The 26,859-nt window shown below is 46.5% G+C and overlaps 1 protein-coding gene across 4 annotated transcripts in view; it reads left to right on the top strand.

Moving 5' to 3' along the window:
• The first annotated feature begins 490 nt into the window (after window positions 1-490).
• Window positions 491-26,859, top strand: part of TSPAN11 (tetraspanin 11) — a 78,300-nt gene continuing 51,931 nt past the window's right edge. The window contains exons 1-2 of one of the 4 annotated variants that reach the window (XM_032268544.1): window positions 798-1,104; window positions 6,857-7,001. The gene's annotated coding sequence lies outside the window, so the exon portion shown is untranslated. The other 3 variants (XM_032268545.1, XM_032268543.1, XM_032268542.1) reach the window with 3 other exon arrangements.

The raw sequence follows: 26,859 nt of genomic DNA, 5'->3' as shown, positions 1-26,859 counted from the left end.
TTTCAAAAGAACTCTGTTGGATAAGCACGAGGCCCTTGTTACTTTGGGAAACACATAGTGCATGCCCCACTGTTAGGGCCGGTCCAGTTAGCGCCAGCTTTGCACCTCCATCTGGGCACAACAGGGACAGATGGCCTCTACTCTTTGCTCTTCCTTTTAGCTTCAGAATAGAGAGACCTTGATTCTCCCCAGGGCCCAGAGAATGTAAAGCTGATGGTCCACAGGACTCTGAGAGGGACAGGGCAGTGATGGGGGTGGTGACGAAAGGGAATGGAGAGGCTCTCTCCTACCAGACAGGCTTTAGGAACCCCCAAAGGCCAACCTCTCCCAGGGACCAACAAACGTAGGCGGCAGGGAGTCCTAAGCCGGGATCTGAGGAGGGCGGGAGTTTGAAAGCCGCTCCGCCGCCCCCTGCAGGGATTCCCCGGGCAACCAAACAACTGCCTCGCACTCTGACTTAATTCCCTCCGCGTGCTCTGAATCGCAGAAAGCCCAACTCCCAAACAAAGGGCCGGCAGCTCGCGTGCGGGGCTCCTGGGCGCGTCCTGCCGGCGGGGCTGGGACAGCCGGCGCCGGGGCGTCGCGAGCGCGGGCGGGGGAGGCGCGAGGGCCGCAGGAAGCCTCTGTGGGCGCGGGGGCGCGGGCCGGGCTGTCCGCACGCTGACCTTCCCCGGCTGGGAGGGACGAGCACTGGGAGCCAGCGGTGGGCGGCTGGGCGGCCCCGGGAGCCGCCGCTCTCCGCCTCTCTAGGCGCTGCTCCCTCCGCCGCGTCCGGAGCCCCGGGCTGGGTAAGTGCAGACGCGCGCCGGGGGAGTGGGGGCACCGCGGGAGAGGGCTGGGGTCCTGGAGAGGCGCCGCCGCCTCCGCTGCCCGCCCCGCCCGAGGTCCCGAGCTAGATAGACTGTCCCGAGCTTCCCCCGGGCGGGCAGAGGGAAGCCGGCTGGGGATGAGGAGTGGAGGAGGCAGGAACGCCTGGGACGCTCGCGGGGCTCGGGACGCTCAGCGCGGCGTCCGTAACTACGCTCCCGAGTCTGCTTTCTGCACTTGTGCCTTGGGAGAGAGCTCTGGGCCTCTGAGGGCCTCGTGTCGTCCAACGTGCCTGAGGTATGTCTGTGCTCTTGAAAATGTCATTCTTTGTCCACCCTAGCGGCCGCTCATGCGGACACCAAGATGACAGACCCAGAGTTGTCTTAGCAAGACGCTCGTGGGGGGGGGGGGGCGGGGTGCTTGGCAGGGTACTCAGGGGTTAAGTGCCGGCAGCAGCTGTATCTGGTGCACCTGGCTTTCAGAGGGCCTGTCTGCCTGTGAAGGGGTGTCCCCGTGTTCCCTGGGCATATCTGTGTATTTGTGACAACATGGCTCTGTAGGCCCTGTCACCTGTGTTTTTGTGCCCATCCTTGCACATGCAGTTGGCCGGCTCCATGTGAAAAGAAGGCGTGGAAGGGTCTAGGGTGTATCCTTTTCACCAGCAATATGTGCAGTGTGCACGTGTGTGAATTGGCTGGAAAGTCTGAAAGGGAGGCGGCCCAGTTGGCCTGGGCAGGACAGCATCTAAACTTGAGTCTAAGCTGCTATGTGTGCAGGAGGAATAAGTGTTCCAGAGGTCTCCAGTTCGGGGCAAGTATTGGGAGGTGGGGAGAAGAGGCAGCTTCTGGAAAAACTCCTAAGTGCACTGTGGGGCATAGGGTGTGTGCCAGGGAGCGTGAGAAAGAGAATGAGGTGGTATTAGGCCAAAGTGGATAGTCTGTGTTCAGTTTGTGGGCAGCTGGATTGTAGTGGAAAGCAGCAGTTGGAAGCTGGAGACAGGTTTGAGTCAGCACTTAATGTTTGTCACTGTGTCAGTAGCATTGTTCCCCGGACAGGTAGGTCATCTGGGGTTCAGTTGCTTTGCGTGCAAAATGAGAGTAATAACCACTGGCCCACCAGTCTCCCAAGGGACTGGAGGTTCCAATTACTTAATGCCGGGAAGTGCTTTGATGGTAGTTAGAACTCTTAAGGCGAGGGGCCCTACTGGCCCACAGGTGCCAGGTTGGTGGTCTGGCCACTGCTTAGGTGGCCCAGAGCTGTTTGGTTTGTGGGTAGCAGGGGGAGGCATTTGCATGCTGCTTCCCACAATATTCAGCACAATAGAAATTTTACACCCAACTTTGGACTCATGTGTAAAATATGTACAGGCCTGTGTGATTCCCCATAGTTCCTGTGTGAATGCCTGCTGCAGAACGAAAGGAAAACTGGCTTTGATGCCTTTAAGTCTCCCTAGAATACCTTGAGTTTCCAGAGAACCTTTCTCCAGACGAGCCCAGGCCGTTTATACTCACCAACTTGCTTTTATCTTTATGCCGCCAAATGAAGCGAGAAGGAGCACCCTCCACAGTTGCAGTTTGCAGCCAGAGACAGGAGATAAAGAAGCTTTCTGGCGGGGCGTGGTGGCTCACGCCTGTAATCCAAGCACTTTGGAGGCCAAGGCAGGTGGATCACCTGAGGTCAGGAGTTCAAGACCAGCCTGACCAACATGGTGAAACCCTGTCTTTTATTTAAAAAAAAAAGCTTTCTCAGCCAAGGTCACAGGTCTAGGCTGTCCACCACAGAGTTCTGTCTCTTGGGTTACAGCACCTTCAGACCCAGGGCCAACCCTGGACTGGGCTGGAGAAGGAGGGAGGGCATGCACAGGCGGGGTACGGTGGCTCACACCTGTAATCCCAGCACTTTGGGACACCGAGGCGGGTAGATCAAGATGTCAAGACATCCAGACCATCCTGGCCAACATGGTAAAACCCTATCTTTACTAAAAATACAAAAATTAGCTGGGCATGGTGGTGCAGACCTGTAGTCCCAGCTACTCAGGAGGCTGAGGCAGGAGAATTGCTTGAACCTGGGAGGCAGAGGTTGCAGTGAGCTGAAATCTCACCACTGCACTCAACCTGGTGACAGAGTAAGGCTCTGTCTCAAAAAAAAAAGTCATACACAGAGAGCACCGAATTCCAGGATGTGGTTGGGTGGTTTGTCCACCCTCAGATGTCACCTGTCACTGAGACTTCTTTGCATGTGGTAGCTGTGTAGAAATGTTCATAAAAGGAAAGATCCTTGGGTGGGGTATGCTGGCAACCCAGGTCAGGTCCCAGCTCAGATACCTGCCTGGGGAAGGTCACATCACCTCTCTCGGTCTGCTTCCTCTTTGGTCCAAATCAAGGCATCTTTCCAGATTATCATTCCGATTTCAACTGTGCTTTGCTTCCTCGAGAGGCCTTTCCTGATCCCCCATCTAAAGTAGCCACCGCACAGCCATGATCACATCCTTGTTCCCTCATAGCTCTTGCCACCTCTCTGAACTTAGCTCTGCCACATCCTACTACAATGTGAACTCGCTGAAAGCAGGGCTGCCTTTGTGCTGTTACCTGCCGGCTCCACCTAGAACACAGTAGATACTCAAGAGATGTTATTGTGTGAACGAGTGAGTGAACAAATTAATAAGGGGGTGTGCATGTGTGTTTTTCAAATTGTACTCCCAGGAGCTTTTGAGGGCAAGAGCAGGATCCATTGGCAGGGCTCCAGGTCCCTCATACCAGCAGTTCGGGGTCAAATTAAATTACATGTCAGCTTCCAGATAGGATCTCCTTTGAAGAAAGGGCTCTCCCACTAAAATAAAACTAGAAAACCATTGCATCAGAAGACATAGAGGGGTCTTTCAACTCCAAGTAAAAATAACAGTACTGCAACTGGAAGAAGTGGATGCTTGGTCCTCAACGAGGATTATAGGCAGGATTCAGGTGTACAAAGTAGTTGTTCCACAAACCATTTCCGCTTGGCCATGGAATTCATCCTATGGCTTTTTTTTTTTTTTTTTTTTTTTTAAGTCTCACTCTGTTGCCAGGCTGGAGTACAGTGGCGCAATCTCAGCTCACTGCAACCTCCCTGGCATGTGTGTGTGTGTGTGTGTGTGAGAGAGAGAGAGACAGAGAGAGAGAGTGTGTGTGTGTGTGTGTGTGCGCGTGTGTCTGGGTCGCCAGGCTGGAGTACTGTGGCGGTATCTTGGCTCACTGCAATCTCCGCCTTTCAGGTTCAAGCGATTCTTCTGCCTCAGCCTCCCCAGCAGCTGGGATTAGAGGTGCGCACCACCACACACAGCTAATTTTTGTATTTTTCATAGAGACAGGGTTTCACCATGTTGGCCAGGATGGTCTCAATCTCTTGACCTCACCGTCCACCTGCGCCTCCCAAAGTGCTGGGAGTACAGGCATGAGCCACCACTCCTGGCCTCCTATGGCTGTCTTTATGCTACTGGTTTAATTTCCTGAATTTTGGTCAGAGTTAACAGAAATTTTGCTTACAACACAGTGGCAAGGGCTATGTGAGAACTCTGACCCATCTATGTGTGAGACAGGTATTAGATAGGGAGGACACGGGACATCTGCAAGGTGGACAAGGTGTGCACAGACATTTGAGAGCTACCTACCTGGGGTGACTCTGTCGTCGTCCTCTATTGGGGGTATTCCTAGACATACTGCCCAGACGTGTCTCATCCCCAGTAGATGCCCACTCAGCATTGTTTTTCTTGAGTAGTTGGTGTGCAGAGGAACTCTGGTCTCTGAGTGATTACTGAGCCTAGAGAACAGCCATGTGACAGAACCTGGCTATATTTACACGTGATGCCCCTGACCTATATTTATAGCAGCCATGCTTCCTGGGGTTTCCAAGCTCTCCTCCACGTGAAACAGTCTCTTGTGTTGTCTTTGCCTAGAAATACACTGGGAAGCGGCAGCACAGCTGCTGTATTCAACACCGTGCCTGGGTCTGGGACACCGAATCTAGATTTACCACCCTTTTATAAGCCCCGCAGGAGGAGCATTAATGACCATGGCCATGACGGAGGAGGTGGTGGTGTCCTGTTTGGTTGGCTTAGGTGGGTTGTTGAGGAGGGAGACTGGAGAGTAGTGAAGAGTCAGGAGTAGAGAACTGGACCCTCTGTTCATTCCTTTTGATGCTGCCCTTGCTTTGTGTAGATGCCCTGCTCTGACTCTGGTGGCTTTCTGGGTTTATACCCACAAGACAGCACTCCACAGGGTAAAGAGAGTTAAGGAGGGGCAGCAAATAGACACTCTACATGCATGTTTTCCAAGTGCCTGCTGTGAGCTTTGAACCTCCAGGCCCTGACCTCTGAGCACTAGTTGCTGAGGACATTAAACTCATTTCTAGGAGGGATGAGAAACAGCTGAGTGCAGACTAAGTGGCACTCACCCAAGCCCCAGCTGGAGCTCTGAGAGGGAAAGGTGTGCAGAGAGTACAGGCAGCCAGCAGCAAGGGTGGCCAGAGAGCCCACGTCTGGGGCCAGATGGTTCAGGCGCAGATCCTGGCTCTGCCCCTTCCTCTCCGTGTGACCTTCTGTGTGTTATGTGACCTTGTTAAGCTTCAATTTCCTCATCTGTAAATCGAGGAAATGACCTCAACTCCTAGCAGGGTGCATGGATGCCTGCCTAAGCTGAACTCAGGAGAAGGGTACAGAGCACCCAGGTGTCTGATGACCACAGTGAAGGGGTTTGAAAAAGGGCTCATGGCAAGAAGGGAGCTTGAGGGGTTGGTGACTGCTGTGGGACCTTGTCTAATGCTGGTCTCCCCTGTAGTAGTCAGGTCCATGGCATCCTACGGGGTAGGCCCCAGGCCAGCCAAGCACTCCCTTTCTCCCTGGGGTGCTTTTCCAGCTGGCCATGTGAGCTCCACTCACAGCTATGGAGAGGAAAGTGGCTGCATCCTGGCAGCTTCTCCCTCCCTCTCTCACTGCCCTGCATTGTACAAGCACATGGTCCTGCTTAGAGGCTTAGGGATCTTTGCTATAAAATACCAATAAGTGGGTATGTTACAGAGGTTCAGGAAATGAGGGGCATTGCTCTGATGGTTCCCTGGTCTGTTTTGAAGCAGGGAGAAAGGGACCCTCCCTAACAGTAGTGTGGGATAAACACCCCAGTGGTTCTCAGCCCTGTCTCGACTTAGGTATTCATTCTTTTTTTTTTTAAACATATACTTTGTGTTTTGTCTGCCAAACTTCAGTATACATGAGAATTTGTTTCTTTATCTTAAAAAGATTAATAATCAAAGACCCTATAACAGATAGTTTGATTCCTTTCTGCGTGATAGATACCAGTTTAGGTCATTTGCTAGCAAATGCTAGTGTTTAAAAGGCTCAGAAGGAAAAAGGACAAAGGACAGAAGCAGACTGGTGTTGTCTGGTTTGTCTGAGGTCTGGAACAGTTAGCAAACATGTAATCACACAGCTTGTGTGGTAGCTTCACTGAAGCCTTTTTGTCAGGTAGAAGTTCAAGTATCTATAAGAATTCTTGAAATGCTGTAAAGAGATTTCTCTCTCAGAGCTGCCTTTTGTAGATAAGCACTAGGGTTTTGACAGTTGGAAACCATGGTCTTATACTCTGCTTTTAGACTCCTAGGCTGGGCGCGGTGGCTCATGCCTGTAATCTCAGCTCTTCGGGAGGTTGAGGCGGGCAGATCTCATGAGGTCAGGAGTTTAAGACCAGCCTGGCCAACATGGTGAAACCCCATCTCTATTAAACATGAAACTTAGCTATGCGTGGTGGTGGGTGCCTGTAATCCCAGCTACTGGGGAAGTTGAGGCAGGAGAATCATTTGAACCTGGGAGATGGAGGTTGCAGTGAGCCAAGATCACATGCCACTGCACTCCAGTCTGGGCGACAGAGCCAGACTTCGTCTCAAAATAAATAAATAGAAGAATTAGAGTCCTCATCCTATTTGAGAATAGAATTATGTTTATTGACTTTTTATCCCTAGCAACTAGTACAAAGCTTGGCAAACAGGAGTTCAATAAATGTTCATTAAATGGACATTTCAGGAAGGAGCTCAACAGTCAGTCATCACCAAGACTGTGCCTCGAGGAGAAGCTCCTCAACCAGAGCCAGACACGTAATTTGTGGTATCCAGGGCGAAATGAAAACATGGAACCCTAGCTCAAAACGTGGGAAAAGATACCATTAAAGGTATCTATACCTTTATAAATACAAGTCCTTTCCCTTCTTCAATGATCTTTCCCTCAACTTGTCATGTGGTATTTTTATTTACTATTTAAGCATATTTAAGTAAAGAAAAATTAAAATTTTAAGTTATTAGCATGAATTTTACTGTTCATCCTTATGTTGTGCAATTCCAGTGTAAAAGACTATGAGCATTTAATGTGTGTAGAATCGGCAAACTACACAATTCCTATTTCATAGCTCACATATGCACACGTATTTTGTTCTTGTCAGAACAGTGGCATTGCTGTGCTTAACTACTCATCAATGCACTCAGCATTGCTAACTCAACTGTTTTTATTTCACTTCTGGATACCACACATTCTACCAACACTCTCTACCTTCAGCCTAATGTTAGGAAGGACTGAAAGGAAAAAGAACTATCCAAGGCTGTCTTTTCCTTCTACGTCACCATTTGCATGTAAATAGTTGGTTATTGTGGTAAGTAACACAAATAAAGTATAGGACATGGCCAGGCACAGTGGTTCATGCCTGTAATCCCAGCACTGTGGGAAGTCAAGACAGGCAGATCACTTGAGGTCAAGAGTTCAAGACCAACTTGGCCAACATGGTGAAATCCCATCTCTACTAAACATACAAAAATTAGCCAGGGGTGGTGGCATATGCCTATAATCCCAGCTATGCAGAAGGCTGAGACATGCTAATCACTTGAACCCAGGAGGTGGAGGTTGCAGTGAGCCAAGATTGCACCACTGTGGTCCAGCCTGGGTGTCAGAGTAAGACTCTGCTCAAAGAATGAAAAATTTTTAAAAGGCCGGATCAGTGGCTCACACCTGTAATTCCAGCACTTTGGGAGGCTGAGGCAAGCAGATCACATGAGGCCAGGAGTTTGAGACCAGCCTGGCCAACATGGCAAAACCCAATCTCTACTAAAAATAGAAAAATTAGCAGGGGCTGGGTAGCCTAGGACTCTAAAAAATAAACCTGTGATCACAGCACTTTGGGAGGCCAAGACAGGCAAATCACTTGAGGTCAGGATTTCAAGACCAACCTGGCCAACATGGTGAAATCCCATCTCTACTAAAAATATAGAAATTAGCGAGGCCTGGTGGTGTGCGCCTGTAATCCCAACTACTTGGGAGGCTGACACAGGAGAATCGCTTGAATCTGGGAGGCAGATGTTGCAGTGAGCTGAGATTGTGCCACTGCACTTGAGCCTTTGCCACAGAGGGGAATTCCATATCAAACAAAAACAAAAAAAAAAAAAAAAAAAGTAGCTGGGAGTGGTGGTAGATGTGTGTAATCCCAGGTACTCAGGAGGCTGAGGCACGAGAATCACTTGAACCCAAGAGGTAGAGGTTGTGGTGAGCCAAGATTACGCCACTGCACTCCAGCCTGAGTGATAGAGCCAGATTCCATCTAAAAAAAAAAAAAAAAAGTATAGGATGTCATAGTGTTTCTTGTTTTTTCATGTTTCTTAGAATATGTAACTTTCTTTCTGCATATGAACCAAGTTCTGGTTCCAACCCAGAGTATGACATGCTTTCTCTGTCACAAGCAGATACCCTGCCTTTGAGACTCTGAGCACCCGTGCTTTGTGGATCCCTGGAATTCCGTGCTCACTGGCATCATGAACACTATATGCAACTGACACAGCAAGGAAGAATGGACACACATGTGCATATCTCCTCTGTTCATGTTCGTGTCCCACTGTTCCATTGGCCTTCACTTTCAAAACACACGTTCAAAGATAAAATTATTAAGAATTTCAGCCAACAACAGGGCATTAAACCAAGGGCAGGGCCCTTCCAAACATGAGGCCCTTTGAGTCTACACAGGTTGCACAGCCATGAAGCCTGCATGGCCTCAACCCTTGGTTTCCCTTTGGGGTCAAATTTTTGGATGGTGGCCCAGTTAGAACAGAACGATTCATTTCAACAGATGAGCCATTTGCATGCCCTAGGCTTTCAGTTAGTTGTTTTTATCTTTGGAAAATGGTAGACACTTCATTTCTATATTTAGGTCTTCACTCTTCTGCTTTACATCATTTATGTTTTGTAAAAGCTTAGGTGGTTTACTAACAGGTGGTGTGTTTAAAAGGCTCAGAAGAAAAGAAAAAAAATGATAGGAGTAGAGGTGGATATTGTCCATTTTGTCTGAGGTTTGGAACAGATTGAAAAGCAAAAAACTCCTAGGAATACTTAGGACCATTCAAAGATAACTGCTCACTGTTCGAGGCTTGATCATTTTTATACCAAAGCTGAGCAAATAGGTTGAGATGAAGGAGGAAGGGAAAGAGCGGCATAGTTGTGAAGGGAGTGTCCTTTGGTGTAGAAAGAAGAGAAGTACAATGAAGAGGACATGAGAAAGTGCCTGGTAACTCTACATTTTGGGGTGTTTTTTGCACAGAGGGGCTTAGGGCAGCCAGGCCTTCCAGAAGAAACAACCTCCTCGGTATGGGAAGAGAGGGTGAGAAAGGAAGTTAGTACTAGAAGCACTGGGAGAGAATGAAATGCTAGAAAGGCAGTTAACACTTTCTGACAGCGCTGAACAGATAGCTAAGGGCTTTTAACTTGGCTGGAAACCTGAAGTTCCTTGAAAGTACTAGGAAGCAAGACTAGTACAGTGAACTGCAAAAGAGGAAGGGGTGCAAGGAAACCCCTCCTTGTCTTTTGTTAATGTACAAAGGAGAACTGGGTTAGGAAAGCCATGAGGGATAACAACAGTAAAAGTTTAACAAGAAGCAGCCACATGTGCATTGGACCTTTAATTCCTTTAAATAGCTCTACATTCTGCCTTGGTTTTAATTTATTGTATAAATGCTGCTAATTTTGAGTAGCTATTTTCATCATTAAATTTGATAGATACATGACTGGCTGTTGCACATTCTCCAAGGGGCCCACAAACCATTTCTACACTATGACCTGGAAGCTAAGAGTCATTTTTTAAAAACATATTTAAAGATTTGAAACAAAAAGCAAAGAAAAATATGCCACAGAAACCATATATGGCTTGCAAAGCCTAAAATATTTACTAACTAGTCCTTTGTTCACTGCCCTCTAATCTCTCTACCCTCAGCCTGGATGATCAACAGCTAAGTGAACCCAAAGCACTGAGGCTGCTGTCACTCTGGGTACCACCCTCTGAGATCCCAATTTAATTTGCCTGGGGTGCAGCCTGGGAATTTTTTTATTAGGTGGTTCTAATGGACATCTGAGGTTGAAACGTGCTGGCTGAAGACAGTAGTTCCCTAAGTAAGGTGTGAGAGCAACAGCATCAACGTGGCCCAGCTTGTTAGAAATGCAGAATCCCAGGTCCGCCCCACACCTGCTGACTCAGAAACTCTTGGCTGGGGTCCAACAAGAGTTCAGAGTGATTCTGAAGCATGTTGGATTTTGAGAACACTGCTTTAAGGCTTGGGCTTTCAAACCTAAACCTGCTCATGGCAGGCAAACCTCACAAATGGGTTAGGTTGAAAGCCTAAGAGGAAAGGCAGAAGCTGATGAGAGAGAATGGCAAGGCCTCAGGTCTCAGCCTAAAAATAACCACAACTGTTCCTTACACAAAACTGAGGCCCTGGGATATGAAGTGAGCTGCAGGAACCCCAGCCAGGACTAGAAAAACACTACAAGTAACAATAATGAATTCCTCCCTTAAAAAAAAAATCATGTATAATAATTGTAGCTTTGGGCCCTTTTTTAAATTTTTTATTTTATTTTTATTTTTTGGTCTTGAGACAAAGTCTTGCTGTGTTGCCCAGGCTGGAGTGCCCTAGCATGATCTCTGCTCACTGCAACCTCTACCTTCCAGGTTCAGGCAATTCTCCTGCCTCAGCCTCCCGAGTAGCTGAGACTACAGGCGCTTGCCACTACACCCAGCTGATTTTTGTTTTTTGTGTTGTTGTTGTTGTTAATATATATTTTATTGCACTTTACGTTTTGGGGTACATGTGAAGAACATGCAGGATTGTTGCATAGGTACATACAGGGCAATGTTGTTTGCTGCCTCCATCCTCATCACCTATATCTGGCATTTCTCCCCATGTTATCTCTCCCCAACTCCCTACCCCCCACTGTCCCGCCCCTAGTCCACCCCAACAGACCCCAGTGTGTGATGCTCCCCTCCCTGTGCCCTTGTGTTTTCATTGTTCAACACTTGCCTATGAGTGAGAACATGCAGTGTTTGATTTTTCTGTTCTTGTGTCAGTTTGCTGAGAATGATGGTTTCCAAGTTCATCCTACAAAGGACACAAACTCATTGTTTTTTATGGCTGCATAGTATGACATGGTGTATATGTGCCACATTTTCCCTGTCCAGTCTATCGTCGATGGGTATTTGGGTTGGTTCCAAGTCTTTGCTAAACAGCGCTGCAATGAACATACATGTGCATGTGTCTTAAAATAGAAAGATTTATAATCCTTTGTATATATACCCAGTAATGGGATTGCTGGGTCAAATGGAATTTCTATTTCTAGGTCCTTGAGGAATCGCCACACTGTCTTCCACAATGGTTGAACTAATCTATACTCCCACCAACAGTGGAAAAGTGTTCCTATTTCTCCACATCCTCTCCAGCATCTGTTGTCTCCAGATTTTTTAATAATCACCATTCTAACATCATCTCTATAGTGAGATGGTATCTCAATGTAGTTTTGATTTGCATTTCTCTAATGACCGGTGATAAGCGTTTTTTTTTATTTGTTTGTTGGTCTCATATATATCATTTTTTGAAAAGTGTCTGTTCATATCCTTCACCCACTTTTGAATGGGTTTGTTTTTTTCTTGAAAATCTGTTTTAGTTCTTTGTAAATTTTGGATATAAGTCCTTTGTCAGATGGGTAGATTGCAAAAATTTTTTTCCATTCTGTTGGTTGCTGGATGACTCTAATGATTGTTTCTTTTACTGTGCAGAGAAGCTCTGGAGTTTAATTGGATCCCATCTGTCTATTTTGGCTTTTGTTGCCAATGCTTTTGGTATTTCAGTCATGAAGTCCTTGCCTATGCTTATGTCCTGAATGGTTTTGCGTTGGTTTTCTTCTAGTGTTTTTATGGTTTTAGGTCTTATATTTAAGTCTTTAATCCATCTGGGGTTAATTTTAGTGTAAAGTGACAGGAAGGGGTCCAGTTTCTGCTTTCTGCACGTGGCTAGCCAGTTTTCCCAACACCATTTATTAAACAGGGAATCCTTTCTCCATTGCTTGTTTTTGTCAGGTTTGTCAAAGACCCCATGGTTGTAGATGTGTGGTGTTGCCTCCGAGTCCTCTGTTCTGTTCCATTGGTCTATATCTCTGTTTTGGTACCAGTACCATGCTGTTTTGATTACTGTAACCTTGTAGTATACTTTGATGTCAGGTAGCGTGATGCCTCCAGCTTTGTTCTTTTTGCTTAGAATTGACTTGGCTATACAGGCTCTCTTTTGGCTCCATATGAAGTTTAAGATGGCTTCTTCCAGTTCTGTAAAGAGGGTCATAGGTAGCTTGATGGGGATAGCATTGAATCTATAAATCACTTTGGGAAGTATGGCCATTCTCACTATATTGATTCTTCCTAACCATCAGCATGGAATGTTTTTCCATCTGTTAGTGTCCTCTCTTATTTCCTTGAGCAGTGGTTTGTAGTTCTCCTTGAAGATGTCCTTTACATCCTTTGCTGGTTGTATTCCTAGGTATTTTATTCTCTTTGTAGCAATTGTAAATGGTAGTTCCTTCTTGATTTGGCTCTCTTTAAGTCTGTTATTGGTGTATAGGAAACCTTGTGATTTCTGCACATTGGTTTTGTATCCTGAGACTCTGCTGAAGTTGCTTATTTTCAGGAGATTTTGGGCTGAGACGATAGGATATTCTAAATATACAATCATGTCATCTGCAAATAGAGACAATTTGACTTCCTCCTTTCCTAACTGAATACCCTTTATTTCTTTTTCTTGCTTGATTGCTCTGGCTAGAACTTCCAATACTGTATTGAATAGGATTGGTGAGAGAGGGCATCCTTGTCTAGTGCCGGATTTCAAGGCAAATGCTTCCAGTTTTTGCCCATTCAGTATGATATTGGCTGTGGGTTTGTCATAAATAGCTTTTATTATTTTGAGATACATTCCATTGATACCTAGTTTGCTGAGAGTTTTTAGTATAAAGGGCTGTTGAATTTTGTCAAAGGCCTTCTCTGCGTCTATTGAAATAATCATGTGGTTTTTGTCTTGGGTTCTGTTTATGTGGTGGATTACATTTACAGACTTGCATATGTTGAACCAGCCTTGCATCCCCAGGATGAAGCCTACTTGATCATGATGAATAAGTTTTATGATGTGTTGTTGCAGTAGGTTTGCCAGTATTTTATTGAAGATTTTTGCATCTATGTTCATCATGGATACTGGCCTGAAGTTTTCTTTTCTTGTTGAGTCTCTGACAGGTTTTGGTATCAGGATGATGTTGATCTCATAAAATGATTTGGGAAGGATTCCTTCTTTTTGGATTGTTTGGAATAGTTTCAGAAGGAGTGGTACCAGTTCCTCTTTGTATGTCTGGTAGAATTCAGCTGTGAACCCATCTGGACCTGGGCTTTTTTGGGGTGGAAGGCTATTAATTGCTGTCTCAACTTCAGCCCTTGTTATTGGCCTGTTCCGGGTTTTGACTTCTTCCTGGTTTAGGCTTGCGGGAGGGTGCAAGTGTCCAGGAATTTATCCATTTCTTTCAGGGTTACTGGTTTATGTGCATAGAGCTGTTTGTAGTAATCTCTGATGGTAGGTTGTGTTTCTGTGGGATCTGTGGTGATATCCCCTTTATCATTTTTTATTGCATCTATTTGATTCTTCTCTCTTTTCTTATTAATCTGGCTTGTGGTCTGTCTATTTTGTTGATCTTTTCGAAAAACCAGGTCCTTGATTTATTGATTTTTTTGTAATGGTTTTTTTTGGTCTCTCTCTCCTTCAGTTCTGCTCTGATTGTAGTTATTTCTTGTCCTCTGCTTGCTTTTGAGTGTTTTTGATCTTGCTTCTCTAGCTCTTTCAATTTTGATGATAAGGTGTCGATTTTAGATCTTTCCTTGCTTCTCATATGGCCATTTATTGCTATAAATTTTCCTCTAGACACTGCTTTAAATGTGTCCCAGAGATTCTGGTATGTTGTGTCTTTGTTCTCATTGGTTTTGAAGAACATCTTTATTTCTGCCTTCATTTCATTGTTTATCCAGTCAACATTCAAGAACCAGTTGTTCAGTTTCCACGAAGTTGTGCAGTTTTGAGTTAGTTTCTTAATCCTGACTTCTAATTTGATTGCATTGTGGTCCAAGAGACTGTTTATTATGATTTCCATTTTTTTGCATTTGCTGAGGAGTGATTTACTTCCAATTATGTGGTCAGTTTTAGAGTAGGTGTGATGGTGCTGAGAAGAATGCATATTTTGTGGATTTGGGGTGAAGAGTTCTGTAAATGTCTGTTAGGTTTGCTTGGTCCAGATCTGAGTTCAAGTCCTGGATATCCTTGTTAATTTTCTGTCTTATCGATCTGTCTAATATGGACAGTGGAGCATTAGACTCCCACACAATAATAGTGGGAGACTTTAAGTCTCTTTGTAGGTCATTAAGAACTTGCTTTATGTACCTGGGTGCTCCTGTATTGGGTGTGTATATATTTAGGATCATTAGCTCTTCTTGTTGCATTGATCCTTTTACCATTATGTAATGTCCTTCTTTGTCTCTTTTGATCTTTGTTGGTTTGAAGTCTATTTTATCAGAGACTAGGATTGCAACTCCTGGTTTTTTTTTTTTTTTTTTTTTTTGCTCTCCATTTGCTTGGTAAATCTTCTTCCATCCCTTTGAGCCTATGTGTATCCTTGCATGTGAGATGAGTTTCCTGGATACAACACACCAGTGGGTTTTGACTTTTTATCCAATTTTCCAGTCTATGTCTTTTGATTGGAGCACTTAACCCATTTACATTTAAGGTTAATACTGTTACGTGTGAATTTGATGCTGCCATTTCTTTGCTAGCTGGTTGTTTTGCCCATTAGTTGATGCAGTTTCTTCAGTGTGTCAGTGCTCTTTACCATTTGGTGTAGTGTTGGAGTGGCTGGTACTGGTTGTTCCTTTCTATGTTTATTGCTTCTTTCAGGAGCTCTTGTAAGGCAGGCCTGGTGGTGATGAAATCTCTCAGCAATTGCTTGTTTGTAAGGGATTTTATTTCTCCTTCTCTTATGAAGCTTAGTTTGGCCAGACATGAAATTCTAGGTTGAAAGTTCTTTTCTTTAAGGATGTTGAATATTGGCCCCCACTCTCTTGTGGCTTGTAGGGTTTCTGCTGAGAGATCTGCTGTGAGTCTGATGGACTTCCCTTTGTGGGTAACCCGACCTTTCTCTCTGGCTGCCCTTAGCATTTTTTTCCTTCATTTCAACCCTGGTGAATCTGACGATTATGTACCTTGGGGTTGCTCTTCTTAGGAATATCTGTGTGGTGTTCTCTGTGTTTCCTGGACTTGAATATTGGCCTGCCTTGGTAAGTTGGTGGAGTTCTCCTGAATAATATCCTGAAGACTATTTTCCAGCTTGGATTCATTCTCTCTGTCACATTCAGTTACACGTATCAAACGTAGATTAGATCTTTTCACATAGCCCCACATTTCTTGGAGACTTTGTTCATTCCTTTTTATCCTTTTTTCTCTAATCTTGCCTCTCGTTTTATTTCACTGAGTTGATCTTCGACCTCTGATATCCTTTCTTCTCCTGGGTCAATTTGGCTGTTGAAATTTGTGCATGCTTCCTGAAGTTCTAGTGTTGTGTTTTTCAGCCCCATCAATTCATTTATATTCTTCTCTACATTGTTTATGCTTGTTAACATTTCATCAAACCTTTTTATAAGGTTCTTAGTTTCTTTGCATTGGGTTAGAACATGTGCTCTTAGCCCAGAGAAGTTTGTTATTACCCACTTTCTGAAGCCTGTTTCTGTGAATTCATCATACTCATCCTTCATCCAGCCTTGTTCCCTTGCTGGTGAGCAGTTGTGATCCCTTGGAGGAGGAGTGGCATTCTGGTTTTGGGCATTTTCATCCTTTTTGCACTGGTTTCTTCCCATCTTTGTGGATTTATCCACCTGTGGTCTTTGTAGTTGGTGACTTTCAGATGGAGTCTCTGAGTGGATGAACTTTTTGTTGATGATGAAGTTATTTCTTTCTGTTTCTTAGCTTTCCTTCTAACAATCAGGCCCCTCTGCTGTAGGACTGCTGAGGTCCACTCCAGGCCCTGCTTGCCTGGGGATCAGCAGCTGCAGAACAGTAAAGGTTGCTGCCAGTTCTTCTTCTGTCATCTTTGTCCTAGAAGGATACCTGCCAGATGTCAGCCTGAGCTCTCCTTTATGAGGTGTCTTTTTGGACATATAGGGGTTGGGGAGCTGCTTGAGGAGACAGTCTGTCCCTTATATTAGCTCAAGTGCTGAGCTGTGAGCTCTGTTGTTCCTTTCAGAGCTGCTGGGCAGGTACATTTAAGCCTGCTGCAGCGGAACTCAGAACCACCTTTTTTTCCCAGCTCCTCTGGCCTGGGAAGGTGGGGCTTTATTTGTAAATTCCTGATGTGCCCTGCCCAGCGAGGAGGTAGGAATAGTCACAGTCTACCAGCAGAGGCATTACTGAGGTGCCATGGGCTCTGCTCAGCTGCTGTGTGAACTTCCTTTCAGTTTTGTTTATAGAGGTATAGTTAGAACTGCCTTGGTAATGGCAGTCAGCCTCAGTAATAGTGGACTGCCTCTGTAAGGGTGGACTGCCTTGGTAATGGTGGACGTCCTTGCCCCGCACAGAGCTGGACTGTCCAGGGTCCAGCTGTGCTTGCTGTGAAACTCTCAATTCAGAGCGTTTCAGATTGCTGGGCTTTGTGGGGGTGGGACCGGCCAAGCCAGATCATCTGGTTCCCCGTTTCAGCCCCCTTTTTTTCAGTTGAATGGGTGATTGTCTCTCAGGCATTCCAGGTACCAGTTGAAATGGCTGCCCACATTTGTGTGAGTTTTTGTGTAGAGACCTGCTGTGCCAGCTGAAACAGCCATACTGGAGACTCATGGCACTTTTTCGCCTGGGCATCTCCTGGTCTGTGGGCAGTAAAAACTCGTTTGGAAGTGCAGTGATCACTCACCCTCTGCATCCTTGCTGGACTCTGCACTCCACAGCTGTTCCTAGTCAGCCATCTTGGATTGAATCTCTGTGGTTCCTCTTTTGTCTGCTCTCCAGAATTGTCTCGCATTCCCATCCTTCCTTGGTCTTGGCCAGCAAAAGCAACTGGGTGGTGAAGATGGGCTCCAGGTATAGCGGACTTGACAGGCTCTGAGGTGGTGACCAGTGGTGACGGGGAGCCTCACCTACCGTGGCTGCCACTGGGGCTCCTGTTTCTGTCCTGACAGCAGGACTAGGCGTCTCCAGTTCCAAGCTGCATCCCCCCCATCTCTCTTTCTAAAAGAAAGGAATGTAACGGGAGTTATACTGAAGACCTACCATGTGCCAGGCACTGTGTGAAGTGTTACATTATCTCCTATAATCATCACAACCCTATAAACTCAATGTTATAATCCCCTTTAATAATTGTGGATATTAAGTCATAGAGAGGTTAACGACCTCCCCAAAATCCCACAACTGATAAATGGAATGGCTGAGATTCAAACCTAGGGAGGTCTGGCCTCAAAATTGATGGGGTTAGAAGTGGGGAACCCTGTTCATGGTTAATTATAGTGTGACATTTCAATACATCTAAATGATTGAGCCTATGAATGTCCAAAGCAATCATTCCTGGCTCTCCCAAGTATTGTGCATTTTCTTTTGTGCCCTGGGCACAACATGAGCCCACACCATATTGGATGGCTGATATGCCCATCTTAGAAAGAATCTAAGGACCAGAGGCATACAGGGCAACCAGAGATAAAGACTTCATCCAAGTTGTCTAGAATGCAGTTGCCATCAACAGAGCTGTGTCCTTAAATTCCTCCTCCTTCATTTTCAAAAGTATCAGTCAGAATGATGTGTCAATATTACATTTGACCATCTTCATCAATAATATTGAGGTATCCTTTCAGAGCTCCTCATGTCTCCAAAGCATTGCATGTTCATTAGCTCCTGATGTCCTAGTATTTAATAACGCTCATGACTTTGTTACAGTCAGAGACAAGGATACCTCAGAGACCAGGACTGCAGGAGTCAGCACTGTGAGTCTACAGCTCCCCTATATCTGTAGCATTGAGCTGAGAATCAGAGATACAGGTTTGAATCCCAGCACTTGTAAGACTTGTGAGAGTGGAGACATGACTTGCAAGAGTGGAGACATGACTTGCAACTTCTGGGACTCCCCAGCCAAAAGATAGGAGTGGACTGATTTCTACAGTTCCTTCCCCAGGTGGGACATGCAGCCAGTTTTCAAAACCTTGGAAACATGGGGAGCCATGAAGGTGGTGATGCTGTAACTAGTACATGAAGAGGGGGCCAATTAGGGCAATATCTAGGGTGTTCTGATGCCAAGTCCATTTCTACAACATCCCCCCTCAATAACTCATGGAACTAAAGTTCTTCCTTCATTTTTTGAAAGAATGAGGGCGACAGTGTGGGGTTGTTGGTTAGTCACCAGGTAAGTGCACAATTTTCTTGCCCAGAAAGGTCAAATATCTTTTTAAAAGACAAGTATCTATTTATGCTTGGCTCTCTAGCAGGGAGAAAATTCTGATGCTTTCCAAAGGGATTTATAAGTCCCTAGAAAGCATGTTTTCCAGACCTGAGATGGAGAAACATGGTTTATTTAACAGGGAGCTTAGCAACTTCCAAGTGCTCTTAAATAAGTTATATCACTTTCTGGACTTAAGACCTAGCAGATTTATGTCCAGGTATCCTGGTGAACATTAGAATTTAAATCTGGATGCAGGCTTGTTCTCTCCTTGCTCTCATTACAGATTCATCAGCCAGGTGGTGTGGGAGAAGGCCAGCTAAGCCAGGAGCCTGGACACCTAGGATGCGTGGCTTCTAGCTCCAGCTCTGCCTCTAGTAGCATTCCTGGGGCTCACTGGGTCTCGAGACTGTGCTGGGCATATGGTCCTTCTCTTGAGAGTTGATAGTTCAGGCCTTATCTCTGCCTACCTAAAAAAGAAGGAAGGGTAGGACATCAGTGGTTCATAACCTATTTGTATGAGAGAGTCACAAACTCCTTTGGAGATCTACTAAAACCTGTGGAACTGCAGCACATAGATGGTAAAAAAATTATACAATTTCAGGGGCCCCCCAATTATAACTGCATGGAAGGAATTGTCTTTTGGGCTTATTGCTATACCATGGTATCCTGTTCTAGAAACAAGACAGGGACTATTTTTAAAGCAAATTAGAAATTGTTCAAATCCTCCTATCTGGGAAAGCAGAGGAGATTTTAAGTCATTTGGCTTTTTTAATTCAATTCCTGACACCTGGAAGGGAATGACACTGCCTTCCTGATTCCCAGTGGGCAGGTCTTAAATGTCCTTAAGCATGAAATGACATGGTCCATGATGAAGGCTCTTGTGGGAGAGCCCCTCTTTCCATCCCACAGACTGGACTCTCCTCCAGCCTGGCTGACCCCTGCCAGAGCCACAGGATGACAAACTGCCACCATCCCCTTGCTGGGCTGCAGCTGCTGCTCTACTGGGGAGAGGCAGCTGCACATCCAGCCAGCACTGACTGAATTCAGGCACAGGCTAGGGCATCTTGGTCACTTTCTGGATGATCCTTGCCCTCTAATTCCACTGGGCAGAAGAGGACACTGGCTCTCAGGCAGGCTAGATGACCTGGCAAGGTCCTGCAGCCAGTAAGAGTGATAGTAATCTTAACCACCACGCATGTGACAGCCCAGCCTCCAAACCAGACATCAGAAGACCAGGCTCATGTTTGTGTTCCCCCTTCCGGTTCCCTCCTCTTAGCACTGGGGCTGGAGGAGGAGGAAAACCACCCTCTACCTGTGCCCAGAATGGTGCAGGAGCCTCTCCACTGTAGACCTCTTGCCGAAGCTCGCGGGTGTCCTCTGCAGCATCCAACCAGAGTCATTGCCCATCTACCTCTCAGAAATTGTCAGGTCAAGCACATAATGGCTGCAGCTGTGGACCTGGGAGGGGCTGCTCTGGGGACCCTATCCAGTGGAAGGTATAGCAGTGTTGTTGAGGCCCCTGTGTCTTAGATTCTTGGTCCCCTGCATCAAGCCTGATGGTGAGCTCTTGGTTCAGACTGAGTTGGGATCATTGTTGATTTGGGGGCCTGCGATGCCTCCCACATCCTCTAGACAGCCAGTTATCTCCCCTTGGGTCCCTACCATAACACTTGGGAATTCTGGGAGATACAATTCAAGTTGAGATTTGGATGGGGACACAGCCAAACCATATCACCTGGGCAGAGTATGGGGTCCAGAAGGTCTGGCTTCTTTCACTTAATGTAGTGTTTTCAAGGTTCAGTTATGTTGTAGCATGGATCAGTACTTCGTTCTTGTTGATAGCTGAATAATATCCCATTTTATATGTGTGCACCTTTTGCTTTTCCATTCATCTGCTGATAGACATGTGGGTTGTTTCCACTTTTGGGCTGTTGTGAACAGAGTTGCTGTGAACATGCATGCACAAGTCTTTGTTTGGACACCTGTTTTCCACTCCTTTGAGTAATACTTAGGAGTGAAATTGCTAGATCATGTGGTGACTATGTTTAACTTACTGAGGACCTGCCAAATGGTCTTCCACAGTCTCACTCCTTTTTTGAGTACTCTCTCTGTCATGGGGAAGTGCACCCCTTTCAGCATAACTCAGAAGGCAGGAGCCCCTGCTTACCAGCCAGGGTGGCCTGCTATGTCTGCCTCTCCAGGCTTTAGCTCCCTGGTTATTTGCACAAGCAACGGTAATAATAATGATACTGTGTGGGCAGTGCTCACATTAGCTAAGGCACTCTTGGGATCCCCAATTCACAGATAGACAAATTCATTCAAGGACACGTTGCATTGTCTGAAATACAAACCCATGCTCTGCTCTACTGCCTCCACTGCCCTCCAGGAGCCTTCCTGACCCTCCCTACTTGGAACAGTCTGGCAGATCCCCCACCCAGGTCCTGGTGCCTGCCTCCCAGGAACATGTCCTAGTTGGTTCCTGAGGTTGAGCTGCTTCAGCTTCTGTCACTGCCCAGGCTTCTCCGGTTAGTGCCCAGCTCCTGTGTGATGACGAGAAGCACCACCACCCAGCCCTGCTCTGCACCCTGAGGCTGCTGGGCTGCGGACTGGTGCCAGCTCTCTGCCCTCTCCAAGACAGCCTTGACACTTGTAGATTCACATTGTTGAGTATGCCTGGATTTTGGAATACTTGGGGATCTTGGAACCAGTCCCCCGCATACACTGCGGGACAGCTGCTGTTAGTAGCATGCCTGATGCATAGTACCTGATAAACTGTAGCCATGGTTACTCCTACACACACAAAATACAGAGAGCCTTAGGTGATGCAGAAATGGTCTGAAACTACTGTGCCCGCAGTAAGTCTTGCAATCAGGCAGCATCTTTACCCAACCCAGTAAGGAAGATGGTCACTCAGTTTGTAAGTGAGAAGAACTGAGGCCCAAAGGCAAGGGGCAAGTTAGAAACAGAACTGGGACTAGAACCCAGGTCCTTGGGTGTAGGTCTAGCCTCCCTTAAGTTGCAAGAGTGTTGAGGGCCTATTGAGAAGGGAAGGAATGTGTAGGGGTAACCCAAGCACCAAGACAGCTGTCAACCTTCTTGACTTAATGACTTCATTGGCCTTGCTGGGATGGCAGAGGCCTTGCCTGTGCTGCCTCCTGGAACCCCACCCACAGGGCCCTCCAGTTGCAGCCCTGCCTGGGGGCACCTCTTCCCACCCCACCAAGGGTGCTCCTTTTGCTGTCCCTTGCTGCTATGTTGAAAACAGAGATAAGGGGCTTCTCTCACTCTATAGCGCTTATCACTGCCTTTTTCCCCCTTCTTATCATTGCCTTTTCCCCACTTCTTTTAAATGACTTTCCTGTTGGAACGAGTCTACTTTGTTAAACTGAGGTCTTGGTTTTCTCTAAGTGGATTTTTCATGGCCACCTGGAGACAGGGTCTCCCCTCACAATCATCTGAATAGAGTACACTAGCAGGCCAGATAGGCTGAGGGGCAGAGGCCCTGAGACTACACCCCAGCCATCAGATTCAGGATCTGGTTGATGTACTTTTACAGTTACCCAACCTTTTCCCATTGTCCTTCACTGGGAAGCTCCTGGAGACTTGGGTCTAATCACTCCTTTACCCTTGTCTGGCACTGATGCTGTAAAATTGAAGTGCACACTGATCTTGCAAATTCTCCATCCCATTTGGTCGTCAAAGCCACCCTGCAAGGAGACAAAGCCAGCCCAGCATCGTCTCCATCTCACAGAGGAGGAAAGGAGGCTCCTGGAGGTCACGGGATTTGTCTAGGGTCACACTGCTATAGGTGGCAACTGGTAATCACACCCGAATCCTCAAATCTGCTGACTAATGGTTATTTTCTGTTTGCTTCATCACTGATTTTTGTCACAAGCACTGAAAAAGTCCTCATTTCATAGGTCAGACTGCAGTTTAAAAAATAAAAAATCTGGAAAAAACATGGCGTGCATGTGGCATTGGAATGTAACAAGAAAAGAAAAAAACCACACTGCAAAGCATCCAGAGACTCTGTGTGTATGTATGCATCTAGGGAATAAAGACAAGAAAAGCCACTTGCCTAATGACAGGAGCAAAGTCCTAAGACATGGAATGCAATTTGTTACTTGCAAATGAAATAAAAAATAGTCATGTACTTAGGAAAACATGTCTCTCGGGGCATAGAGACAAAGAATTCTTAGTGCTAGAGTTTTAATTCGAGTTCTGCCTACAGCACCATCCACATGGCTCTGTAGTTAGCAATCTTGACCCTAAGTTTGTAAGTTTGGCCCAAAAAAGTTGCCTGCATTCATTTACAGGCACACAATGAACATGGTGATAGAAAAGACCAGTGGTTGCTCAGAGACCCCAGTCCAGCCTGTACCTCACTGTGGCATGGGCAGCCACTGGATCTCTTGGCCTCAGTCAAGGAGACAGAGGAATAGGGAGAAGGTGTGATTCCCTCCAGAGGGTTCTCCAAGCAGTTGGTTTCTTTGCAGTGGTAGCTGTCATGGCATTCCTGACTAAGGCTCTCTTGAGGGTCAGAGAATACTGGCCCTGCTGCCTCCCACAACCCTGACTAGGGTCTCTGCCCAGGGCAGAGCCCCTCATTCTTGGCTTCCACCAGAGACCACCAAGCTAAAAGCAGCTACAAGAAACCTAAACTAGACCTGCTCAAGGAAAATTCAACATCTGCTCTGGGTGTCTGGGTCACCACTTACTGTTCTGTGCCTGTTTTCTCCTCTGTAAAAGGGGATAATTCCATCATGGGATTATTTTAGGTGTTAATTAATGCATATACACCACTTGACTTGCTGCCTAGCATGTAGTTAGCATTTAGTAAATGTTTGTAATTATTGTATCTGCCAATCAAAATCTTGTTGGTAGCTGTGGAAAGAGCACTGCCCTGCCACTAATCTGCAGCATGATTTTGGCCACAGTGTGATCTCCTGTTCCCCCACCCCAACCTCCACCAAACTGAGGCTCAGCTTCCTTGATTCTCAGACAAAAGGGCTGAGCTCAGGATGGTTTTGGTTCCTTCCAGCTGCCCCATTCCAAGGGTCTGGGGAAGTCTCACTTCTCTGACTGCTTCAGAAAGATGGACAGTCAGTGTCCACTCACTGGGAATGGAGCAGGAAAGTGAAAACTAAGTGAGAGAGAAATGGGCACTGAAGGACAAGGCTGTTGGTATGGGGTGTGGAAATCCACTATGTAGGGGCTGTAACCAAGTTTCATTAGAGGCCTACATTAAGTTATAAATTAAACCACTTAGACTGTTAGCCATCAAGCAAGCATGACCTCTTGTTGGCCAAGAACTCAGAGGTAGAAACTGGCACTTACTTAACTGAAGGAGTAGGGAGTGGGGACTGGCTTTCCCCCATAGCAGACACACTAGTTTTGTGGGGAGTTTTGTTTTTTGTTTTTTTTAATGACAGATAAAATTGTATGTATTTACCATGTACATTATGATTTTTTGAAGCATATATACATAGTGGAATGCCTAAGTAACATAGGTAGTACTTCATATAATTACCGTTTTGTAGCAATTTTAGTTATCATGTTGTACAATGGATCTCTTGAATCTATTCTTGTCTAAAAATTCTGTACCCTTTGACCATCTCCCCAGTCACTCTCACAACCACCCTAGCCCCTGGAAACCAACATTCTAATTCTATGGGGTCAACGGTTTTAGATTTCACATGTGAGTAAGATCATGTGTTGTCTTTCTCTGCCTGGCTTATTTCACTTAACAGAAGCCACTTCTGTGTCTATATCCAAAGGAAGTGAAGTCAGCATGTTAAAGAGATATCTGTACTCACATGTCCATGTCAGCACTGCTCACAGTAGCCAAGATAAGTAATCAACCTAAGTGTCCCTCAGCAGATGAATGGATAAAGAGAATGTGTGTATACATGCAATCAAAGACTGTCTGGTCTTCTTTTAAAAGAGGAAATCCTGTTGTGATGACACGGTTGAACCTGGAGGACATTATTTACAGTGAAATATGCCAGCTTTGTTTTTATTTTAGAAGCCCCAAGTTCCCTGGAAGCCCTCTCCTGAGTATGGGGTGCTCCCCACTTAGAGAGTCAGGGTCCCCTAACCTGAGCTTTTGCTAATGGGAGCAAACAGAACAAGACGTTGATGAGCTCCCAGGAGTAGAGAGTGTGGGGAAAGGGAGGGAAGTCGCAACTAAGTGAGGCCAAGCAGACTGTTCCAGGCCTTAACCTGACTTCCTGTTGCACAGGCCCATGCCGCCCAGCCAGTCCTCCAGGCCTTTGCTCACACTGTCCCCTTGGCCTAGGCAGCCCCTTCCTCCTCTTCTGCCCTCAGAAACCCTGCCTGTCCTCAAGGACCAGATTAAAAGCCCTTTCTTTTTGCCATCCCCCTGCCCCCACCACCCCTATCTGGCATAATGAATATTCCTTCCTCTGTGTTCATATTATCAACACAGGCCAGCATCTAGAAAGCGCTCCCCAGTGTCTGGAAGTTGAAGTGCAGTGATTCTAAGTACCAGGCCTGGCACCTGCTGGGGACTCCATACATGTTTGAGCATGTAAAAGATGCAGCTGACCCAGGGCCTGAAAATGCTTTGTATTTATGTATGATTTATAAAAACCAGCTCCCAAGCAATCCCCAACTCCCTGCTACCCATTAAAGGACTCAGCTCTGCCCCTCAGCCAACAGTTGTGATCCCTCTGCTCCTGGGCACTGGCCCTGGCTGGAGTCTTGCCCTGTTCACCAGGACTCCTGGCACATCTGGCCAGCCAGCTGGGCCCTTTCCACATGTCCCTTGTCTTCTCTGTGCTTTGAGCCTCATTCACTTAGGGAAGTGGGGATGCAGCCGAAGAGACAATGCAATGATCCCCAAGTCTCACAGCCCATGACATTACACATCCAGCCTGATGAAAGTCGCCAAAATGCATCACATCACCATCAAGGCATCTGCGGTTGCTTTTCTGAGATGTCCTATGGCGTGGGTCCTGCGCATGACATTAACGGCCCCCAGGGCCTGTCGGCTGCCCCTGAATCCCAGCTTTGTTCTGCAGTCAGAACCTCAGCCTGGAAGAAGGCCCACTGAGGCCCATTACCAGGATATCTGGGAAATCCTTGACATTTCAACAGGAACTGTGTCCTAAATGTGAGTTTCTATGAGAGGACACGGCCACTCTTGTGCTCTGCCCCACTCAGTAAGTTTGTTTCAGATGTGAAGGATACTCTTGCACTGCAGGGTCGTGGATTTTCAGAACTAGAAGGGGCCTTGAATACTGGTTCAAAGTGTGGTCCCAAGACCAGCAGCATCTGGGAGCAGTGGCCAGCCATCCTGGTTTTCCAGGTTGACTGAAAAACCAAGAAATTTTGAATTGAAAGTCCTTAGTCAGGACTTAGCTCCTACCATATTCAAAGAAATTTCTCTGTCCTGATCCCAAATGGGGATCATTAGTGACCCTGCTGGGAGCAAATTCTCCAGGGTCTCACCCTAAACCTAGTGAATCAGAAACTTTGGGGGTGAGCCCAGCAATTTATGTTTTAACAAGCCCTCCAGATAATTCTGAGACTTGCTCAGGAGAACCACTCTACTGATAGCTGGGAAAAAAAGAAACACCCAGAGAAGACAGTAACATGCCTCACCATCCACAGGCAGCAAGGAAGGGCAGAACCAGAGAAAGGGTCCTGACTGTACCATGTGGCTCAGCTGCCTCAGCTCAGCCAACAGGCTGAGGGCGTTGGTGGGGGGTGGTTACCCAAGTCAAACTCCATCAGCCTGCTAAGTGAGTGTGGTACTGAAGAGGACCTAAATCACTTGCTGTGGTCCATGGGCACTGGTTGCTGCTCCGGGGTTCTGGGAGGATGGGGACAGCCACCTTCAGAGAGGATGGGATCCCTCTGAGCCCTGAAGCATTTGGACAGAGAGGAGCAGGTGTTTCTGATTCAGATCACAGCATGAATGAAAGCCTGGAGGGTGATGCAGCAGGGCCTTTCAGAGGCCAAAGAAAAGACCAGCTTCATGGAGGTAGGGGGCCTGGGGATGTGAAGATACTGTCCCTCTCCTTTGTCCTCCTAGGCCTGTCGTGATTCTGTGTCCAGTGCTGATTACCACCCCCGGGTTGGAGTCTCTGCATTGCCTGCCCCTCAATGTCTGGCTTTTGCCCCTTAGGGACACCTCCTCTCATGGGTTCAAGAAACCCAGTTCCTGTGAACAGAAATAACTCACTTTGGAAGGCCAGTCTGCTTACCAGAAATCAGAA

Source organism: Sapajus apella, unplaced genomic scaffold (assembly GCF_009761245.1).
Source record: "Sapajus apella isolate SASKATOON/1434 unplaced genomic scaffold, GSC_monkey_1.0 scaffold183, whole genome shotgun sequence".
In the NCBI taxonomy this organism is placed as follows: domain Eukaryota; kingdom Metazoa; phylum Chordata; class Mammalia; order Primates; family Cebidae; genus Sapajus; species Sapajus apella.
The sequence above is the reverse complement of the archived record's forward strand: the minus strand, read 5'-3'. Positions and strand labels throughout refer to the sequence as shown.